Source organism: Schistocerca piceifrons, chromosome 6 (genome assembly GCF_021461385.2).
Source record: "Schistocerca piceifrons isolate TAMUIC-IGC-003096 chromosome 6, iqSchPice1.1, whole genome shotgun sequence".
NCBI classification, from domain to species: Eukaryota; Metazoa; Arthropoda; class Insecta; order Orthoptera; family Acrididae; genus Schistocerca; species Schistocerca piceifrons.
In genome coordinates this window covers 382,321,124-382,345,726 of record NC_060143.1, presented here as the reverse complement: position 1 = coordinate 382,345,726, position 24,603 = coordinate 382,321,124, and the positions used below count along the sequence as shown (strand labels likewise).

The window sequence follows — 24,603 nt, the reverse complement described above, 5'->3', positions numbered from 1 at the left end:
ATGATCTTTCTGCATGAGGTGACCTCTACGATTTCGATGCTGTGTAGTATAGTATCGTTGGAAGACATTTGGAAACGTGGGTTCTTCTCCTCAGTTCGTTCCTCAAGACATCTGTAGTCCCCCGAAATGCGTCTGTATCGTTTTCTCATATCCTGCTTATTCGTGAACAGAGCGGCAGTATCCCTCAACTTTGAAGTGCATCGGACGCTACCTTCGCTTCTGACGATGCATTACCATTAACGATAGATAGAGTTTTATTTGCTAGGAACTCTTTAATTAAATCACATATCCGTTCGGATATTCCGTACATATTTTGTTTACTTAGAGATATCTTTCTTTGCGTGACTGCCATTTTTCAATATTATCTACTGTTTATGTATTACAAAAATCTTGCCCTTCTCTTATATCTCTCGATGAATTTGTTTACGTTGCTAGGGCTATATACAGAACATATTAACCAGTGTCAACTCAGAATTTTGTCAAATAACGGGCATTAGGTGTTGCTGACATCAAATCCTCCATTAAGTATCTGAAAGGTCACTTGCTGCAGTTCATAGGGGAAAATGTTCGATTGATAGCATGTAACCAGAAAGATGAGTGTTACTCGTTCTCTATAATCCTAACGTTGCCATCCGAGAAGTTCGTTTAAATTTTCATTTGTATGGAGGATACTCCGCCTAGATCTCACTCGTTGGTGGACAGGGTGATATGGACACAGTAGATGCGCGTGTGTTATTCAGATCTCTTGTTCATGCACGCAGCTTCTCTTCTAACATCTGGTCGAGTGATTCCTGCCAGACAGACAACTTGCTGCTGGTCTAATCAACCAGTGATGAATCGACATGTTTCATTATGTCAACCTGTTTAGCAGGGCCGGCCGGAGTGGCCGTGCGGTTCTAGGCGATACAGTCTGGAGCCGAGCGACCGCTACGGTCGCAGGTTCGAATCCTGCCTCGGGCATGGATGTGTGTGATGTCCTTAGGTTAGTTAGGTTTAATTAGTTCTAAGTTCTAGGCGACTGATGACCTCAGAAGTTAAGTCACATAGTGCTCAGAGCCATTTGAACCTCTTTAGCATGACTGGAACTGTACCACACACGGCATGCATACTCTGCTGCCGAGTAGCACAGAGCTACGGCACTAGTTCTGTACCCCAACTGGTCCCAGTCAATTTGCGAAGGGTGTTATGTCTGACATTCTCTAATTGGTGTTTATGCATTGATTTTTGCCCGGCCGGAGTGACTGAGCGGTTCTAGGCGCTACAGTCTGGAACCGCGCGACGCTACGGTCGCAGGTTCGAATACTGCCTCGGGCATGAATGTGTGTGATGTCCTTAGGTTAATTAGGTTTGAGTAGTTCTAAGTTCTAGGGGACTGATGACCGGAGAAGTTAAGTCCCATAGTGCTCAGAGCCATTTGAACCATTTGATCTTTGTAAGTGCTTTTCGTGAAAGGTTTTGTACAGCGGTCTAACTGAACATCCATTCAAGCTAAGACCAATTTCCTTGAAGCCTGCTAGTTCTTTAGGCGGAACGCACATACATGAATATTTCATGTGCTAGGCTTCAATTGGTTTTCTTGATAGTACTAGTTAGATCAGGCAGGACGTCTGATAGCTTTTCTTCTAGATTGTCAAAGAAGATTGCCTGAGAGGCAATATCTCGATCATTCGTACATTTGAAGATCGTAGTGCCGTCTGGGAGGGGCTGGCCATTCGTATAAATATTGGACGGAATTGAGGCAAGAACACTGCCTCCTGGAAAACCATTTTTGTTACCTCCATTGCCTGTCACTACTCTGATATTCTTCATTTCCTTTCTACATACCTTTGTTTGTTTATCGATTTCAAAAATAAATGTTCACATGTGTGTGAAATCTTATGGGACTTAACTGCTAAGCTCATCAGTCCCTAAGCTTACACACTACTTAACCTAAATTATCCTAAGGACAAACACACACACACCCATGCCCGAGGGAGGACTCGAACCGCCACCGGGACTTATCGATTTCTGTCAAAGGTGTGCCACATTAGTTGTTACGCTTATCCGTTTCCACGAAACGCTGACTTAGTTCTCCAGGTAAACATTGTCGGTCGGAAGAGGCGTCGGCTATGTGTGCACAAAGGTTCTTGACATCCTTTCGCTACGATAAGCCATATCCTAGTACTCAGAATTTTCGTTATCGCTGATAGACTTGTGTATACGATTGGAATCAACCCCTCAGCGTCAAGGCTTGAAGGTGGTGTACTGAAGCACTGAAACTGTTAGCCATGTAATAATTCAGTTAAGGAAGGCTGTAGGTCTTCCATTTCATTACGCATGCTAAATAAAGAGATGAAACGTCGTAAAGTCACTGAACGATCGGAAAAATGTGTTGCGTGGAAAGGGAAAACTTTAAAGACGACCTATCACAGTCACCAATATTCGTGGTCGCAGCTTTTTTCTTTTTTTTACGATCACAGTTAAAACGTTTGACTGTATCTACATCTACATAACTACTTTCCAATTCATACTTAAGTATCTGGCACTGGGCTCTTTGAACCACCCATGGGAAGAACATTGGAGTGCTATACTTCAGACTGAAAGTAGCTTTCGCCATTATGTGGCCCTGTCAGGTAACATAGCTCGATGAATCTTGGATCATACATAGAAAGAACTGCTATAGTGTAGTACAGAAGGTAGCTGAAAGAAAGACGCTATGAGGCGAACAGGAACGAACTCTTATTCAAACAGAACAATTACCCTTCTCGGAGATTTTTGATGGTCCACTGGATATTAAAGAGGGAGAGACGCGGTTCTTAATAGAATGTGTCGTCACCTTGGATGGCAATAAATGTTCTGCAACGTGCTCCCATGCAGGCCACAAGGCTGGACAGGATTTCTTGTTGTTAGGCCCTCCATTCCTCCATCAGCGCTACTAGCAACTGCTTCATGTTCTTTGGTACATTTGCACGTGCTGCAGAACGCCTCGATCACAACATACATGCGCTCGATGTGATTTAATTCGGGGGAACGGGCACTCTCCACCTGCGCTACTCGATGCGGTCGCGCATTCTCGTCCATAAAAATGAGATCTGGGCGGAATTAACTGCTGGAAGGACGTATATGGGGAAGGAGTACAGCGTCATAACATCGCTGGCCGGTGAATGTACCGTGTTCAAAGGTTTGGAGCTCAGTACGCCCATGCAACATTCGCCTCTCGCACCATACCTAGACCACCGGGACGACCATGTTCGACAATGCTGGGCGTACCCACTCACGGAGAGAGCTGAGGACACGTATTGCACCTAGGAACATTCTCGAACATGATCGTTTCCCTGGTCCAGGTGTGTTATGGTGTGGTATGGACGTAATGACTCCAAATCTTTGAACATGGTACACTCAACGGTGAACTTTGTCGTGAGACTGTACTCCTTCCGCATATGCGTTTCTTCAGGGGTGCATTTGGCATTTGGCCCTGATCTCATTTACATGGATAACAGTTCACGACCGCATCGAACTACGCAAATACAAAGCTCTTGGAACGAGAGGATATTCAGCAAAATGGGCTGGCCTGTCCGTCCCCACGACTTAAACCTCGTCGAAGACGTGTAGGACGCATTGAGGAGACGTATTGAAGCACGTTTAGTAATGAGCGGAAGGATATCTAGCCGTAACCCGCATGGTGGAGGAACAGAACGCCCTACCACAGGAATTTGTGGTGGTTCTTCATGTATTGGTTTTTATACATTATGAAATGGTGAAGTTAATGTTATTGTGTCTGCTTCATAACTGGAAAATTATTTATTTCAGTGATTCTGTTGTGGTGCTTCTCGCAGTTAATTTGCTCGTCACGGTGTTTTTATATTAAAAGACGCCACCACATATATATGACGATGTGATAATTAAAATGAATATTTCTGTGCCAGTTCTTGAAACTTGTACGCGATTTAGAATCAAAAGTCTAGATATATGTATATGATATTAAAAATGATTTTTGTTAATTGGTTTCACTTTTGTTAAAAGACGTGGTTAAGGAGATTCTAGCGATTTCGTTCAGCGAGGATCGAAAAAAGTATTGATTACTTTTGTTGTTGTAAGGAAAGAATCGCTAATCAAGAGAAATTTCCTATAATCACATTTATTTTTACTTGCCAAAATAAGAGAATACTACGGTATTTTTACGACTGTGGGCCGTTATCATTTAAAACAGTAGCGCTGACCTCTGCACCAGCGTTCCCCTACAAAATTTGCATAAAGAAATTAATTTTGCCACTTCATGAATATAGGAACTGGTGTTTATAAAATTTGACAACACTTCTAAGCAATATTTGATTCTATTTAGGATAATTATTACACGAAACTTAAACGTTTTCGTGCCTCGTCATAAAATGGCTTTTTACACTGCAAAAAAGGGAAGAGAGAGAGAATCTTTTTGCAAAAAAAAAGAAAAAAACAGAGTTTGCAATTACATTCGCAGATCATATTAATGGATCACAGAGTCTGTTATTTTTCTGAGAAGAGATAATATTTCTATTTTTGAAAGTTCACGCAATAACATATTTCCTTACGACGTCAGTTTTGGTACATTTGCGAAGTTATTTAATATCACGTTATGTGGCGTAACACCACAAACTTCTTACGAACATTTTGGCCAGCATAGAAGCACGCCGTGACGCTGATGCCCGGGGCGCGATTATAAATCGCATTGTCTTGGGTAATTAATGCCGTTGAATAATTATCCGTTCTTCCCAATGAGTACTTCTTTCAGTTATCTTCGGTATTATACTGCAGCAGTTCTTTCTATGTATGATCCAAGTTTCATCGAGCTACGTTACTCAGCAGTGACACACAGTGCGAGAGTTACTGTCGTCCTTGAGTTTTGCACATCAGTGTACTTTCTTACCTAAGAAATCTGTGTTATACTGTCAGGTCGAGTACTTTTCGCCTCGCCCTAGTATCAGCACATTTTCGAGTCGCCCTTTACTATATATATAGTAAGATGGTATCCGAAAGAACAGATACCACTTTAGTATGTGTATAGTTAAGGCTCACCGGCCACTTTACCATCTTCTTCCTCTGTGCGAATGCACAAACAGTGCCCGAACTCTTACGGGAATCGGCAACGGGCCGCGAGTAATGAGTATAATGGGCGGGAGCACTACGAATGTCGCTCAGATGGACAGAGCGTCTGCCATGTAAGCAGGAGATACCGGGTTCGAGTCCCGGTCGGGGCACACATTTTCATCTGTCCCCGTTGACGTATGCCAACGCCTGTAAGCAGTTAAGGGTGTTCATTTCAATGTAATTTCGCCCTTTACTTTTGTGATGCGCCTTCTAAATTGAGCCTTTTCAAGGGCGTGGGCGCTCCGAAAGTGAGGTTGGCGCGGGCCCTCGCGGAGGCGAAGGTGAACCACTCTCACCTGTGGCGGCGCCCCTCACTTTCTCGCCACAGGCGGCGCGCCGCCCCGCCCCCCTCGCGTCGCTTTCTTCGGCGACGCCGACCAAAAGCCTTGGAGCCACGACCCCCCAGCCGCAGTCCGCGCCAGCTCGCGATCCGCACCCGCCGCCGCCGCAGCCACTGCCTGAATCCTCCCGTCCGCCGCGCTCGCCAGTCGCGGTCCCAGCGTGACACACATACCGATCCAAGTGTTGTGCGTGCTCGTCGTGACAGTTGCTAGGACGCTACAGAGCACTTCGCCTGCAAACAAGTAGTGCAGTGTGTGCTTCGCCGAACGCAATTTCTTCCTCGAGTCTCCAGCCCACGTCGAAGTAATTTTCAGATAGGTAAGTGATGAAATTGTAAGGCACTGTTACAATTCGTTGACAGTGGGTGAGAAAGACGCTACTTTTGAGATAATCGTTTTCTGTAGGCTGTATCGTTAACTATAGCTCTTAAACAGTAGCAGAAGAAAAATGGTTCAAATGGCTCTGAGCACTATGGGACTTAAATTCTAAGGTCATCAGTCCCCTAGAACTTAGAACTACTTAAACCTAACTAACCTAAGGACATCACACACATCCATGCCCGAGGTAGGATTCGAACCTGCGACCATAGTGGTCGCGCGGTTCCAGACTGTACCGCCTAGAACCGCTCGGCCACCTCGACCGGCTGCAGAAGAAAATGTTCAATATGTTCAAATGTGTGTGAAATCTTATGGGACTTAACTGCTAAGGTCATCAATCGCTAAGCTTACACACTACTTAACCTAAATTATCCTAAGGACAAACACACCCACCCATGCCCCAGGGAGGACTCGAACCTCCGCCGGGACCAGCCGCACAGTCTATGACTGCAGCACCTCTGACCGCTCGGCTAATCCCAGAAGATAATGCAGTATCTAATGATTTCTCACTTTTTGTATGCACTGTAACACGTTCTTGAGCCTTTTGCTGCAACCTGACTGATAAAGTAGCTGTACAGGGTGCGGAAAAACAAGTTGACCAAAAGTGAATGGCAGAAGGACAGCATCAAACGAAGGAATTTTACAATAAGACCTAGAGGTTGCAGCTGAATATTTACGGCGCTATGTCAGCTTGAAATGTTCGTCAGATTGAACATTTGGTACGACATACTTACGTTAATATGTGGTGGCAAGCCTGTGTACAAGCGCATTCTTGTTTTTCATTATTTCGACGTTTTTAGGCTGTATTGAAACATGAAACATTAACAGGTTATTGTTTTAGTTCCTGCAGAAGTATGGTACGTCAGCTAAGTACAATACACGTGTAAGTGATGACTTAAGTTTTCTTGTTGTCATAGTGACATTTCATTAGTCCACACATGTTGTTTATATACACAATTTCTCTGAATTACATTTCTTTTTGAGTAATGACGTCCGTATGTCAGATTTGAACTAGGTTTCTGTAGCGCCGAAATTATGTAACTGCGACCCTTAGTTCCTACACTCAAATTCCGTTGTCTGATGCTGTCTTCCCATGTTACAATTTTGGTTAAATTGTTTTTCCGCATAATGTATATAAAGGTTCTACTGATAGACTGGTGCAGTATTCACAAACATAACAGCGGTAACGTTTGTTGTGGTACGACGGATCGGAGCAGCAGCTGTTGCGTACATTCTAGGAGCGAAGTGAGACGCCACAGTAAAATTTATGCTTCTCAATGACCGGATTTGACTGTCAAGCATCCGCGTTCGACTTACCTACAAAAAACTTTACGTTACTACCTTCACTGCGTAAACTCCACCAACAACAAACATACAGTGTCCCAGGCGAAATGGTCAATGTTCAGAACAATCATTTAAAGCAAGACAACTTCATGTGGACATATGCTCAACTCCGAAGGGTTTCCGAGATGGAAAAAGTTTAACGTATGTTGTTTATTTTTAGTATTATTCAGTAAACTGTCATTGTTTACAGCATACCACAATAGTACAGAGGAATTCGCGACGAACAGTTTGACTGAGGACTTATGGTCTATCAGCTCGGGAAACTACCTCAAACAGGCCTACAAAAACTACGTAAGCTGTAGCGCATGCGCGTCGCGAGAGGGTTTCAGTATTCTCTTGTTCACTTTGCGCAAGCTGTTAGTCCTAGAGAAAAAAGGAATAAGACCTTTCTTGTAGGAAATTTAATGTAACTTAATTTGTACCGTAACATGTTTCCGCTAGAGGGCGTAATTTTCAAGTTATTCAAGAAAAACGTACAAATCCGTCGTAAATGTCTTCTTTTTCGGAAACTCTTTGGAATAAGGCATATGCCCCAATATAAAGCTTTTTGTTTCAAATGAGCGTTGCTATCTTATCCGTGAATATTGACCATTCCGCCTGGTACGCCCTGTATACAATAAAACTGACAAAAAGCTCACGCTTAGCGGTGACGCCACCACCGTCTCGAGTGCCACTAATCGGCTATTCCCCTGTCCTGTGCTGCTATATGTATTTCATTTCGACCAGATACTATAATTTTCTCATCAACTTTCTTATATTAGCAATTTGTAATGTTAAGTTGCTATAGATTTTATGAGTTGTACAAAACATGGAAAACCGAAGCTTAACGTCCTCAACAGGCCGCTGCAATAATAAAATTTTACTGTGCAAGTGAGTTTCCGCATATAGTATTACTCTGTCATAACACTTCTTCCTGTATGTGAACAGAAAACTTGGCTACACACTCCTGAAGTCGAATTTTATGTATCTGGGCACTATTTTCAAGTACCTGTTAAACTGTCTAGTTGTGAAGATTAGTCGGTATGATGGCGGAAACTATGGCAGGTAAACCCTAAAAACTAATTGTGTAACATATGTAGTGTTTCGAGATGAAGCCTAGGTTCCGAAAAGCGTTCGATGCATTGCAACGGCTGATAATGGACGCTTCTTCTTCTTCGCTGTCATTTCAACTAAGAGCTATCGAGTGAGGCTGTGCAACAGTTGATACGGAAATCGTTAGTGTTGGGAGTGAGGTACAAATCCTCGTACGGCCATTTGGATTAAGTTTTTCCGTAATTTCCGTAAATTGATCAAGGTAAACCCTGGAACAGTTCATTACTTAAAAGACATAACTACTTTCCGGGCCTACAGTTGTCCTGTCCAAGCTTGTGTCCTGTCTCTAATATCAACGGGACTTTACGTCAAACTGTTCCTTCAGTTTCCTATTTCACATAAGTTACTCGATAGTATATTTTTGTCAAACTACAAATATGGGTTTCATATCAGCTGAATAGAGCTTTCTCATGTTCGACCGAACTGCAGTCCTATTAATGAGATCTTAAGACTAGTTTCTTTCAGAGTGTTTCACTCCACTTCGCAATCCTGGCGACGCAGTAATTGCGTCATATTTCCAGGGTTTAAGTCAGGCAAGCAGACCAGGCGTATCGAAAATAAAAAGCAAATGATCGTAATAACGTTAATTTCACGTGACGAAGTATTTGGAGTTTTGGAGTTTTAGAAGTGATCGTCTCTCCAACAGTGACGTTAGAGACATCCCACTAATTGAGCTTGAGAAGAGTCAGAGAATGAATCAACTGTGGGTTCATATACTGAACTGCAGCGGCCTTTGTGTGTAGCTGTTGTGAAATCCAACGGAAACCCTAATCGGCGTGGACAAGCAACTATTCAGCTTTCACATCTCCCGCAGATTAGCTCAGTGAGACAATGTTTGTGGCACATTGCTAGGTTTGTACAAGCAATTAAAATAGGAAGAAAAGTATATACAAAATATACTAGCAATAATTTTATGCAATGAATAAAACAACCGTTTCTTAAGAACGTTCAGGAGTACCTTGTTATCACGTGAGGTCACAAGGTCGCGTGTTCGTGTCAGCAACAGCTGATAACATTCGTGCTACCAGTTAATGGAAATGAGAGAGTGAGACAGTCAAATTAGCTTCCTTATTTTAAGACGAGTACAGAACATTAGGGTACGGTGCTGAATTTTGTATCTAAATGTACTGGGAAGTCGTTTTGAAAAAAACGCTGCATCTCTGTAATCTGTAGATGGAACACTGCTTCAGGAGCAAGACGTTTTACCTAGAGGTGCACTGTAGTCGTAGGTATTAATTTTGTGTACTTTCGATCAACAACAAGAATTAGTTGCATATTCGATTGATCCAGTTTGTATGCAACGTCATCCCGAGTCAAATATTCCGGTTTTGTCACTTGTACCACACCGTTTTCAATCACTTATGAAGTAGTTTAAAAATTAGTGCTCCGATATAAATAAAAGTATTTTTTTCTGAATTATTTCTGTTTGAAATTTGCGTTCTTTTTTCGAAAACTGTGATCTTACACAGTTCGGAGATTTTCGTGCATTTGATAGATCTTCGACATAGATCAGGTTAACTAAAGCAAACGAACACTGATTCTAAACTGAACTTCCCAATTGTGTGTTCTACCAGTGACTGCCACACAACTGATCGTGTGGAACTACTGTGCCTATGTTAATGTTACCAAAACTGATGGAGGAAGTATCATGCGTTTGAACAGTATAATCAAGAAAAATTCAGTTTGTTGCTGTAAATATTGCCGTAAATACTAAAAAATTAACCGTTACAAGATTCTTAAATGTTATTTCATATTTTATTTGCTTCGGTTATAGTACATTTCTGTTTTTCCTAAATAAGGCACGGCAGAAGACTGTTCAACTTGCTTCACCACCGTGATGGTGCAGCCATTGTACTTTGCTGTATCTCTTTGGAGTTTCAACAACGATCAATAGTAAAATGTTTCGTATTTATGCTACTTCAAAGAAATGTATGATCTGGCTAACAGAAATTGTAAAAAGTTATTTCTACGTTCCCAGACAGACCAATATGGCCCGACCGATCACCGCGTCACCCTCTGCCAATGGCGTCACTGGGTGCGGCAAGTAAGGGAATGGAATAACCACACCGCTCTTCCGGTCGTTGCCGTGTTTCTTGAGCTTGGAACCGTTACTAATTGATCGAGTAGCTGCGCTCTCGAGGTTGAATTCATCCCGTACCAGTCTACCTACTAAGGAAAGATCTCTGGCAGTACCGAAAATCGACCCTGGTCTCCTGCAAGCTAGGAAGCCACTCTGACCATGCAGCCACGGAGGTAGACTGACGTTAACCTGTAAATTCAGAAAAGATACGCAGGTCTTTGTTAAGAAAGTTGCTGACATCTTATAAACGGCAAACGTAAAACACCCTTTGGCGCTATGTCATCATCATTGTGTAATGAACGAATGAGCGAGCGGTCTAGCTCCACTAATGAGACTCCCACCGTCATCCACATGAACTGGAAGTTTAGAACTGGCGCCAACTTGTAGCGTCGATGGGTAAGTTAAAATATTCCCTGAGTTTCTACCTTCATTCATGTGCAAAACATAGTCTCACGAAAACGGATGAACCTGGAACACGCTGTTCTTCTAACCCCAGCGCGGACCAAGGTACTTCGCTCAGACGGTTGTGAAGGCTAGAGAGACCCATCAGCACGATAGCGTCACGTACTATCGTGTTGGCACACCTGCCTTCACTTTTTACTTTTGCTGCTGGTTAACGTGCTCGGGCTGCGTGTTCTGGAGCAAGCGACGTCGGCAGGCGCAGAACGATGCCTGCGTTTTCTCCTGCGATGCTGCAACTGGCGTGGGGGGACCAGTCAAACGGGTTACCGTTCTCGAAATATCTGCGATTGGTGGAACGCAGGTACCAAAGCGCTATTTCTCCTACTCTGCCCTCTTACCGTACCGGAATGGTCTCTTGAGCACAACAACTCCTCTCACCCCATATACACCATCTGATCAAATATATCCAGACGCCTATTAGTGGACATTAATATGGGGTGTGGCCAATCTGCGCCTTTATGACGGCTTTAAATCTGCTGGGTTACTTTCAGTGAGGTGTCTATGGAGGAACGGCAGCCCGTTCTTTCCCAAAATCCAAAATCAGAGAGGGTAGTGATGTGGGACGCTGGTGCTTGGAGCCACGTCGACGTTCTAACACATCCCAGACCTCTACCATTGCGTTTTAGATTGCGACTCTGGTCGTGTTAATGTATTTATAAGGTTTCAAATTTAAGCTGATAACAGCCACAAGTGTGATTTGAAAAAGTTTATCTCACTCAAACCAATAAGGGTTTCTAATTCTTACAAATCCATTTTCAGATAGCTTCTAACAACTTTCCTTTGCTTCCTGTTAGGGCCTCGTTTTGTATTCGTCACTGGTGTGACGCTGTGATGGATGTTTCTGTGTGACGAGTACGTTCTGTGTTTGTTTTTCACATGATAAAGTTAACACATATTTGCACATGGGCTGTGTAAGGCCTGTATAATTCCCTGTGAACTGCTACAATATACACATGTTATGGAAGCGCATACGCTCGTCATTTGCAGAACGTGGCCCAGCTTTACACGAGTAACAAAAACAATAGTTTCAGAGATGACCGAGTGAGTAAGATGTTAAGTTGTATAGAGTGTATGGGCACAGTAAAGTGTGAACACAAAAGTTTATTCAATGCACATTCACAGCTTCACGTTGACTGAAAAACTCCACTGCAGCTATACGGTTACTTTATTTAAAAAGCGCGACCGGTTTCGTAACGTTAGTTACATCCTCAGGTGAAGTCCTGAACAGAGAGAAAGCGTGAAATAATGCCTGGACGCTACAGTCTTGGATAAAAAAAGAATCGTCAGACCTTTGCCAAAAATGGATGAATGCAAGTAAAACACATAGAATGTCGTGCTGACCAATTCTTACTGGTACAACATGATACTGGAGTACAACTGATATTATATTAAATTTTTCGTCGATTGCTAGAATTTCACGCCATTTCAAAAATCATGTCCAGTTCACCATGGCCTAGCGTGAAGGGGGGAGGGGTCAATAGCCAGGACCTAAACAGGAATATAAATAGGCCGTTAAAATACTGTGACGCAGGGGGGGGGGGGGGGCAGGGGGGAGAGGAAGGGGGCCGAACGGAAGAAAATAGAAAAAAAGGAGAAAAGCGTATCATATACTAATGGATCAGACGAGTGCGTACAAGACAACGCCGCAGCTGACCGCAAACTAACACGTAAACAAGCGATGGACCACTAGATAAGTGTCGCATGGGCAGAAGATCTAAGGAGGCCTCGGTGTGAAAAGAATACTAGGAAACGGGTGTACACGACATTCCATTTGCGATAGAAAATATAAATGGGGTACTATTGGAAGACATAAATGGGAAACTAATAAAAATATTAAAACTCTTTGAAAAACTAAGACAAGAGGGACCCTTAACGAATCAGACCGCAAAATGACGCAAAGATAGCCTTCTTCTTCGTCCCTCGCCACGCCTCCCCCACCCCCCTCCCCCATGCTTGAGTCTTCCGTTATGACATGACAGAAGTATGCCACGAGCAGCCATTTTCAGTTGTGGGCAATGTCTGTCTGAGCGCGTTTTGCTACAGAATACGTCAAAATTACGAAGCCTGGGATCTACGACGCTAGCAAACAATTCCCATTTTTTAGTAGGGCATCAGAAGGACAGCCTCAGTTCGGTGCCTCTTTACAGGTCGTCCTATTTTTTTCCGGATAATGTGACACCAAACAGATGAAACATATTAAGAACGTTCTTTTCAGGTAACTATAGTGTTTCCTCTGGCTGTGTTATGTGCGAGCTTAGTGCCAGCGAATCTACTTTTGCGTCATGCCGTTCTTACGGAAAACAGTCTTCAGGTGACGAAAAGCTCTCGGGTTTGAAGCCGGGTTGCAGCGTTAAGATAACGCGATGTTTTGATGAGTGTCGTACACATCGTCTTTTGGCGTAGTGTATTCCGGAAAAGTCTACATTCAGACGGTGTTCAGGTGTTCCAATTCCTTGTTGATACTCTTCGAGTTACACACAGTGCTAGACCTGTTTACCTCTTTTCTGGGGCACTCACCTTCCTCCTTGTGGAGGAGGAGGGGGGAGATGGGAGGTGTGGAAAAACGTATCGGTGCGCGTCATTTCCCGGTACAGCGTGGGCGTCGTGTTGACAGCTTCCCTTCAAGTAGGACTACGGGGCATACAGATGAGCCATGCACTCGCCCCTCAGCAGTGACTTTCTCATTGAAATTCATAATGAGCATTTACTCTATTATCGATATTATGTGCCTTATGGACAGTGAGAGAGAAGCTACAGAGTCACAATAATGATTCTCTTTCATTTTGCAAGCAGTTAAATGTTAAATTTCAGGTTAGTATTTGAAATACTGGTTCCTTTTCGTGGAAAATATTGAACCAAAAGTTCACTAATACCCTACACGTCTCAGGGACCATGAGTACAAGGCACTTTCCTTCTGTACTTAACATAATGCAAGCAAAACTCAAGAAAAATGAACGGACATTCGCAGGATTTGTCGACCTAGAAAAATCGTTCAACAATGTAAAATGATGCAAGGCGTTTTTAAATCGTAAGAAAAATAGATCTAAGGTATCGGGAAAGGCAGGTAATATATAATGTGCACAAGTACCAAGAAGAAACAATAACAATGGATGACCAATAACGAAATGCTCGAAAGCGTATAAGACGAGGCTGCAGTCTTTCACCCCTATTGTTCAATCTATACATCGAAGAAGTGATGACTCAGATAAAAGAAAGGTTTAGTACTGGGACTGAATTTCATTGTGAGAGGATATCAGTGATAATATTCGCTGACGACAATGTTATTCTTAATGAAATTGAGAAAGAAAAGTAGAACCTACTGAATGATATGAAAAATCTAATGATTGTATTTTATGGATCGAAAGTAAAGCGAAGGAAGATGAAAGTATTGGGAAGTGACAGAAATGAGAGTAGCGATAAAAAGAGAGTGAAAATTGGAGACGAAGTGAATGAATTATGCTGCTTTGGAAGCAAGATTACAAGTGACGACGCAAGGAGGACATAAAAAGCAGACTAGCACAGTTAAGAAGAGCATTCATGGCCAAAAGCAGTATCACACATCAGCTTTTATTTGAGGAAGAAATTTCTGAAAATGTACGTTTGGAGCACAGTGTTGTATGGCAGTAAACTATGAACAGTGGGAAAAACGGAAAAGAAGAGGATCGAAGCATCTGAGGTATGGTGTTACAGAAGGATGTTGAAAATTAGGGGGACTGATAAGGGATGAGGAGGTTGTGAGCAGAATCAGCGAAGAAAGGAACACATGGGAAACAGTGACAAAATAAAGGGCATGACACTAGGTCATGTCTTAAACCGTGAGGGAATAACTCCGATCGTACTTGAGGGAGTTACTGACGGCAAAAACAGTTAAGGGAAGTCAGAGATTGGAATAAATATCTGAGAACATTGTGGGGAAGTGTGAGGTGATGACGTTGACACGGGTGAGGAATTCGTGGGCTGATGATTAAAACACATGGCTTTCTGTTGTGAATATCACTTTTTCCAAAGCAGAGACGACCACTGGAAGCTTCAGTTCGGCTTGTACTAAGTAACGCAGTCATTACGGTAGAACGTCATCGGGCGAACAGGCATCTACTTTCCACCTGCAGTCAGATACGTAGACCTGGTTCTCGTGGCCTTAATTCGGTGCTCAAAATAAAAGACTGCTGCCTTGTACACACACTCCGAGCAGTCAGCAGTCAGTTTTGTTGTTCTTTCACGCACGAGCAAGTTGTCGGAACCCGTGTCGAGAGCTACGACTCCACCGCCACGCGTCGCGAGCAAGGAGGACACTAGTTTTGTTTGCTTTTATGCTGCTGAATACAGGAGAAAAAGCTTCCTAAGTCAGATGCTGGTCAGTAACATACAAATACTCTGTGCCTACGCTAATCACATAAGTGGAAGAGATGCAGTTGTGTCAGTACTATCAATGACACACTAAATACACGGACATGGTACGAAGTACCTTGTACAGGAGACACTACTGCTAGTACACTGCGCACATAAAGCACATACTGTTAAAAGGATGGGTGTGGTACTCACGTTCAAATCGTCACCGGTATTCATCTCAGCATATACTCCCCCAAAATGTGAAAGTAATTGAGAATAGCGTGGATAGTCTTGTTACGCGGAAAGACACTTTGATGACAGAAGTTTCATTTTTAGCCTTTTTAAATTTCTCAGAGTTTTCATTGGTTCAACGAAGTCAGCAAACCTATTCGGTTAGCAAGTATTCATGGTGGTGGAGAAAAAGGGAGAGGAGGACTGGTAATTCTCATGCTTCAATCCGCAACTGCGTCAAATTTCCAGTTAGAAGTTATTTTTTCTGAATCAGGCTGTAGTTTTATTTGAAATACATAAGAGGCCGTGCTTAAAAGTAATGCCTCTATATTCTTTATGAAAAAGCTCTTACAGATTTTTAAATAAAACAAATTTTACTAGCATTCTACATCTTTATTCTTCTTGTCTACATATTTGTTCCTCAACGTTGCCGCCCTCGTGACAAACTCATTTCTCCCAACGAGAGACCAGGTTGCTCATACTGTCGCTTTAAAAGGTTTGACGTTGCTGATGCAGCCGCAACCTCATCTCTGCTTGCACCATTTCATAACTATGAAAGTGAATTTCTGGAACGTGTTCTTTAAGTTTTGGAAACAGATGAAAACTATATGGGGGACGATATCAAATCAAATCAAATTATCTCCTGTACTAACAAGTTTAAGCCACATCCAAATATAATCGCTGAGTCGAGTATGTGTTGTGTTTGTTAGTTTTCAATATAGAGCTTACTAAATAAGCGAATTACGTCGTCTGATGATAACGCGGAATGCTGTTGCATGATTTCACACTGAAAGGTTGATAGTGACATCTTTCTGAATATATTTCTTTATGAAACGCTGCCTGACAGCGCCCAAGAAGGCGAAATAAGGTGGTTTTGCACTGAATAATGTACGAGGACGTACTGAAAAGCAATTCCTCCGAATTAAAGCTTTTTAAATAAACCAAGCGTTATTAGCAGTCTACATCTTTATTCCTCATGTCTGCATATTTGCACCCATCTGCCGCTAGAGTGTACCGGGCAACATGGCGGTGCGTGAGAAACAGCGTGCTACAATCATATTTCGAATTTGAAGAGTTCGTCCACACATGGAACACCCTCTCGTTTAGCATGACAACGCCAGACTAGACGCGAGCGCTGCGACATCTGCAACGATCCGAAGCCGTGAGTTCACAGTCATCGATCGTCCCCCATATAGTTTTCATTATTTTGTGTCAGCGAGAAAATGCTTGGATAAATTTTGAAAATATGTGTAAAGTTTGTTGGAAGTCGCTGTCTCGCACTCTAAAATAATGGCTGAATACTTATAGTACACTACTGGCCATTAAAATTGCTGAACCAAGAAGAAATGCCGACGATAAAAGGGTATTCATTGGACAAATATATTATACTACAACTGACATGTGACTTGACTACATTTTCACGGTGCATGGATCCTGGGAAATCAGTACCCAGAACAACCACCTTTGGCCGTAATAACGGCCTTAATACGCCTGGGCATTGAGTCACACAGAGCTAGGATGGCGTGTACAGATACAGCTACCCATGCAGCTTCAACACGATACCACAGTTCATCAAGAGTGGCGTACTGTGACAAGCTAGTTGCTCGGCCACCATTGACCAGACGTTTTCAATTGGTGAGAGATCTGGAGAATGTGCTGGCCAGGGCAGCAGTAGAACATTTTCTGTATCCAGAAAGGCCCGTACAGGACCTGCAACATGCGGTTGTGCATTATCCTGCTGAAATGTACGGTTTCGCAGGGATCGAATGAAGGGTAGAGCCACGGGTCGTAACTCATCTGAAACGTAACGTCCACTGTTCAAAGTGCCGTCAATGCCAACTAGAGGTGACCGAGACGTGTAACCAATGGCACCCCATACCATCACGCCGGATGATATGCCAGTATGGCGATGACGAATACACTCTTCCAGTGTGCGTTCACCGCGATGTCGCCAAACACGGATCCGACCATCATCATGCTGTAAACAGAAGGTGGATTCATCCGAAAAAATGACGTTTTGCCATTAGTGCACCCAGGTTCGTCGTTGAGTACACCATCGCAGGCGCTCCTGTCTGTGATGTAGCGTCAAGGGTAACCGCAGCCATGGTCTCCGAGCTAATAGTCCATGCTGCTGCAAATGTTGTCGAACTGTTCGTGCAGATGGTTGTTGTCCTGCAAACGTCCCCATATGTTGACTCAGGGATCGAGACGTGGCTGCACGATCCCTTACAGCCATGCGGATAAGATGCCTGTCATCTCGACTGCTAGTCATACGGGGCTGTTGGGATCCAGCACGGCGTTCCGTATTACCCTCCTGAACCCACAGATTCCATATTCTGCTAACAGTCATTGGATCTCGACCAACGCGAGCAGCAATGTCGCGATACGATAAACCGCAATAGAGATAGGCTACAATCCGACCTTTATCAAAGTCGGAAACGTGATGGTGCGCATTTCACCTCCTTACACGCGGCTTCACAACAACGTTTCACTAGGCAACGCCGGTCGACTGCTGTTTATGTGTGAGAAATCGGTTGGAAACTTTCCTCATGGCAGCACGTTGTAGGTGTCGCCACCGGCACCAACCTTATGTGAATGCTCTGTAAAGCTAATCATTTGCATATCACAGCATCTTATTCCTGTTGGTTAAATTTCGCGTCTGTATCACCTCATCTTTGTGGTGTAGGAATTTTAATGGCCAGTAGTGTATATGTATTGTGCGTGATATGAGTTAAATAATTTCGAACGTGATTATTATGTTAAACCTTTAATGCAAAATTACACTTCTTAAAAAAGAAGAGCATAATAGCAACTCTGAATAATTTTGGTGTACTGAAGGCTTTTTTTTATGATTAGTTAGTTGAGTTTCCATGTTAGTTTACGAAACTCCACTCTGTCATCAATGGTTATCTGAAAACCTTGGAACTGGTAGCACACGCACACGAGCAAACACATACTTATTCACAGACTAACCGTGCGAGATGGCGCAATGGTTAGCACACTGGACTGGCACTCGGGACGATGACGGTTCAAACCCGCGTTCGGCCATTTTGATTTAGGTTTTTCCGGTGATTTCCCTGAATCGCTTCAGGCAAATGCCAGAATGGTTCCTTTGAAAGTGCAGGGCTGATTTTCTTCCCCATCCGATTCCCTAATCGGACTGGAGCGATGACCTCGTCGTTTAGTCCCCTTCCCCAAATCAACCAACACCCACATATACAAACACGAGGGGCACGAGAGTCGTCAAGGAATTTCCTGCATAAAGTGTGATAACGTCAGCTTTCGCGAGCACTCGCCGGTTCCAGGAATGACGTTTCCGGACTTGGGCGCCGTGCTGGCAAGCGTGGCCGCGGATTCCCGGAAGCTTGACCACCTCCTGCGTGCCCTGAGAGCGGAACTCGCCGTGACGGTCAGAAGGCGTCGAGGTGCGCCAAGCTTTCGCCGCAACGAAAGCGAAAACCGGAGATTCAGTTACCACCGCCTTGCGCCACAGACCCGACGCGGGGCATGAGGTTCAGTGCTTTGTGCTTCACGTGTGGTCTACACAGTTGGAGCATCTTCCTGCGGTCAGAATTTAGAAAGGAAGGAAGGTTTAAGTATAATATACCGCCAACGGCGAGATCGTTATTTATTGTGACACACAGACTTTCCGGCTCGTAATGATCCCCACGTATTCCCAGAGTGTGTTGCAGAAACTAAAAAATTCCAGCGTCTGATAAACAGGCAAACAGATATGCCTTGGATGTCTGGATGTCTGGATGGCCACAATAGATGCGTGGACATTGGACGTTGACGCCCGCGTAGTTTGGATATAGGGGCATCAAGGCATTCTGCATAATGCATAATGAAACTGTTGATCACTTCGCTCAGAAGAGCATTACGAAAGGGTGGTTCAACCCAGCACAAATCTTATACGGATTTCAAATCGATGGCCAAGAGAGCTGCTTATCACGACTGAATTTATGAACGGCGTACAGCTGAACGTCTCTTCTCGATCGTGGTTCACCTCAGTAAAGCTTAGTAGGCGCCATGTGATCCCTCGCACCAGCTTAGGCTGGGACCCGGGTGTTACCCAGCCCACCTTCACCTGTTGAAAATCATCGCTTCTGGACCCTGTAATTAAAACAAAATGGTGGTGGTGGATATAAACTACCTCATATTGGCATGTACCAAGTACTCGGCTGCATAGGCGGTGTTTTAATAAAAACTGGTTGCGAGGGGCTACACCCTCGCTACAAGTGTAGCCGCTTTAGTTCACCGGTTCGATGTATATAAATATTATTTGCTCACAAACTATTTAAAAGAGGCCGTTATTCAACTTTGACCGGTAAATTTTGTGGATCTAGTCCTCTCATGGAGCCAACCAGGTTCGAAAACATTTTGCATTCTAAACTTATACTTGTAAACGACTCCGTTGTCTAGCTTTCAGTTATAAGTTGCTGTGGATGTCATTCTCCTCTCGAACGCGCCCTGTTTGATCCCCCGGTCGTAATTTTTTAAAATTTATCTATAAAACTTATCTTTTTACTTCACATTCTTATGATTGTTCTGAAAATTGCACTAACGTTAATTTGTTACTGTTGTAAATACTGCTGGCTGTCTCCTGTTCATATTTCGGTGTTTTTAATTAACATGAACTTATGATTGTACAGCGAACTCTTTGTTTTTCTACTGTGGAAATTGTAATTATGGTAATACGGTACTTCGGTAACTACTGTTGGCTGTATCGTATTTGGTTCCAAAAGCCAAAAATAAATTAAAAACGTCGTTAGAGAGTAAAGAGAAACTCGGACTGAAGTCATGCGGAAGGGCTACTCCTACTCTAATCATTGTGGCATTCGCCTTGATATGTTTATGGATAACGCGAGGAACTTGAATCTGGATGATCTTATGATGATTCAAATCCCCACCCTCCGCAACACGAGTCCGGCGCCTGAACTACTGCAGCACTTGTTCAAAGAGGTGTATCTTGGCGATGGAAAAATTATGGAAGTAGAGAAAATCAAAAGCAAAATCGAAAGTGATTTTGTTCATAGTTGTCATTCCTACAGAAACTGTGGTATATTTCCCTTTCAAAACAAAACCAGTCGTCAGCTGCACAATTGAAATACTTTACTGTTCTTAATGGGTTGCGACAAATTGATCTATCATCTTGAGCTTGCTAAGGAGTTAAAATTACTGCAGTGTTACAAAGAATTACAGGTTTCAAGTATTTGTAAATTAGGTTTCAATTAACTGTTGTATGAGCCGCAGGCACGCTTTCCTCGTGAATACAACTCCAAAACATGCGTTATGGCAGTTTCTCTCGTTTCCCGGAAAGGCAAAGGGAAAATTGCCAATAGCTCTTAATGTACCTGGACGGACACAAAATCTGACCACTCCAGACGTTGCTTAAGTTCGGAGCTCCCGCGGCAAGCAGTGTATCCAACGAGCCAAGGTCGTTGGTGGTAAAATACAAAGAACTACCGCTAACGACTTTTCCACAGAGCCACCATAAACTTTCATTAAATATAATTCTATACCAGCTTTTGTTAGCCTCTTCAACATAAAATTTATATTGACGCTTGACTGGCGGTTGCGCCGTTTTATTTAATCAAATGGCTCTGAGCACTATGGGACTTAACATCTGAGGTCATCAGTCCCCTAGAACTTAGAACTACTTAAACCTAACTAACCGAAGGCCATCACACACATCCATGCCCGAGGCAGGATTCCAACCTGCGACCGTAGCGGTCGCGCGGTTCCAGACTGTAGCGCCTAGAACCGCTCGGCCACCCCGGCAGGCTGTATTTAATCTTTTTACATGTCTTCGTCATACATGTTATATACATTTATAATGTTCCTGGCTGTTTACGCACCTACTTGACTCTGTATGTAAGAATAATTCACTCTAAGTTATCAGTCCGTCATTGCTATTATCGCGTCCTACACCATACACATTTTGCCCTGGGTCATATTATCATGCTTTGTTAACGAAGGTATGTAATTTTTTGTACTGTAGTTTTCTTTTGAAAACCAATGTATTTGCCAAGATCGCTATGTTAATTCAATTAGTAGATTACTAGTATCAGCTATGTGTATTGCCATCCTCAGATTCATAAAAGCGGGCAGTTGTAGTTACATCACACAGTTCTTACACCACTCACCCATGTGAGGACAGTACAATATGCATAAAAAAGTCGAGGCAGTACAATAACGTGTCAGATGTGCTATCATTGTAACGCCTCGACCTTTTATGCATATTCTATAGTTCTCATGTGACAGAGTGGTGTTAGCTCTGTATGACGTAACCAGCACTGCCCGGTTTTATGGATCTGTGGATGACAATACGTATTGCCGAAACTAGTAATCCACTAATTGTGTTCAGATAGCGATCTTGGAAATAAATTGGTTTTCAAAAGAAGACTACAGTACAAAATCACCTGCCAACTAACCACACGCCAAATAACGAATGCATGAAATGGTTCCCACTCTTAACTATTGCAAATCAGATAATTTTAAATAATGATGTTGGGAAGCATTCCGCTAACAGCTGGTAAAATTGCAATTGTTGTTTATTAACTACCGGTTTCGCGGCCTAAAGCTGAATCATCAAATGCAACCTACATGGTAAATAGCAAAGTGATGTGTTACCGTATTTTGTGGATATTAAAACAAGTAACGGAACGTCAAAATATACAACTTTAAAAGCCCATAGGCGTACCCATCGCTCCTAGTCAAAATTTACTATTCAGTGAATATTGTCAATAACATGGCGAGCTAAAGGCAACAAAGGCGTTCTCCATTCATTTGGGAAATATTGCTAATAGGTGGAACCTGTGGTTGCAGAGCCATGTTTTAAGCTGGCTGGCGGAACGGAAGCTACCCACGTGAACAGTTTGACGTCATACACTCGAGACTAGTAGCGCTGGGTCGCTACCTTCAAAACCAACAATAACACAGAATTTCATTATGTATTAATACCTAATCGTATTAACTATCAAAATTAGCCGGAATCCAGAATTCAACGTCAACTGTCAAGTTCCTTTTTCATAACTACAAATTTTCCTGCTTCCTTTAATATATTCAAAATTTGGCTCTTTTTTTGTGAAATATTTTTAAATTTTCTGGAGGACTTGTGATGCTGCGCCCCTCTTCGCTAAGTGTGCTGCTAGTGCTGATCGGGGATTGCCTTAAGGTGATCCTGAAATCTTATTCGAAATGACTTTCTGGTTTGCCTTATATATTTCATTGGTCAATCATCGCGTGTAATGTAGTATACACTCGCCGCATTATATTTATTTACCACAGCTTTTCCCTTGTACCTCAGTTTTCTACCTAGATCCGAAAAGTAAAATATTTTCTCTTGCGTCGAGAGAGCGATTGTATATGATTGCTAAAAATTGGGCTATTTCATCTGCATACTCCGAAAGCATCCTAATTTGTATACAGTCTGGACCAGAAGACTTGCATTTATTAATTGATTTAAGTTATTTCGCTACGCGGAGAATCTCCCCGTTTATGTTACTCAGGTTGACAGCTCTTCTTGACTGGTATCCTGCAATATTTACTGCATCTTCTTTGATGAAGGGTTTTCCCTGTGTAGATACTGATTGTCCGCCCGCTGGTATCCTTTACGCAGGGGAAGAGTCTCTTTGGATTTTCTGCCAGATTTATTGACTTACGTTGTGGATACTGTTAAAACTATCTTGCGTTTAACTCCGCGCTAAGTTCCGGACATCTGTAAACGAACACAATTTTTGAAATTTCCCGTTCTTTAAAATCTGGCCTGCTGTTTTCATTGCCATTGCAACATTGTCCTGACTTGTTTTGTGTACCATGTGAGGCCTCTTCAGACTCTTATTAATTTATTTGACGGAATACTCTCAATTGCCGGCCGTGGTGGCCGAGCGGTTCTAGGCGCTGCAGTCTGGAACCGCGCGACCGCTACGGTCGCGGGTTCGAATCCTGCCACGGGCATGGATGTGTGTGATGTCCGTAGGTTAGTTGGGTTTAAGTAGTTCTAAGTTCTAGGGGACTGATGACCTCAGTAGTTAAGTCCCATAGTGCTCAGAGCCATTTTTACTCTCAATTGCCGCCGACACAATTTCCTTGAATTGAAACCACATTTGATCTACGCTTACGTAGTAGTATTGAAAGAATGAAGAATGTCTCTTAGGAAGGACCGTCAAGTGAATGTATATCAGCTTTTTTAAAAGGACACCTTTTTCGTTCCATTTTGTACTTTTGGTCGATTCTGACTGTTAAATGAAATATAGTTGTTTGTACAAAAAAAAGACTGAATCTTTACTCTCTTTCTAGTATGTTGTACACCGAATAGAAAAAGAATTTTAAGTCGTATAGACGGCTACCAGGGAGAACCTTCGTACCTACCCAAGGGGATTCGCCAAACAGTTTCACCTGTGAAGTGTTCCCTCCACTACGCGTTTCTAGACATTTTAGATTTTCGATGTACAACTTGATCCTAACGACACTTTAATTGCCTGTACTTAAATATTTCATTTCTTCGTACATTTTGCTCAGGCAACAATCCAGCTGAACTCTCTCTCGTGTCATAGTAACCATGAGCCCGAGATACAAGTAAATGCTGCTAGGGTCAGTCACTCGCCGCACGGAGCAGCCGTTACGTCACGGCTGATGGAGTCAGAGATCTTAATTATCCAACACCGAAAAACTTCTCGCCTCTGATTTCTTTTTCCAACTATGTCGACATATCTAGCCGATAGCTCACGTTATATAAGCCACCAGAAAAGCACGTTACGTGCACGAAAGGCTATCACACAGTGTCTTAACTCCATAAGGTTAAGAAGATAAGGTTTAGCAAATTCTCAGAAAAATTAATTACAATTATTTCACGGAAATTCTGTGATTACAACTTTTCACGAAAACGGCTTTCCAGTGGCCATCGGAACTGCAAGACTTGTCAGTGATACAATGTTTTAGACACAACCGTTCAAAATGTCGCAAAAATCAACGACAAAATACATTTTTCTGACCAATATAAGTGCTACTTCAAACAAAAAATTAACTTGAAGTTACTAACTTTTGTCTTACAATGTTAACAAAACGTAGAAAATAAGGTTGGCTTCAAATTTCTTGTCTGTCTAATAATTGGAAAACCCAAAAAAGGTAACTCGAAAGTGTTCATTGAGATGGCGAAATTGACGCTCTTAACGGTACCCTATTTTAGATTCACAACAGACTGAATGGCTCTGAGCACTATGCGACTTAACTTCTGAGGTC

The 24,603-nt window shown here is 42.8% G+C and overlaps 1 protein-coding gene across 1 annotated transcript in view; it reads left to right on the top strand.

The window, feature by feature from the left end:
• Positions 1 to 5,530: 5,530 nt before the first annotated feature.
• LOC124802920 (inactive pancreatic lipase-related protein 1) overlaps positions 5,531 to 24,603 on the top strand; it is a 232,246-nt gene continuing 213,173 nt past the window's right edge. The window contains exon 1 of the mRNA XM_047263991.1: positions 5,531 to 5,763. The gene's annotated coding sequence lies outside the window, so the exon portion shown is untranslated. The remainder of the gene's footprint in view (positions 5,764 to 24,603) is intronic.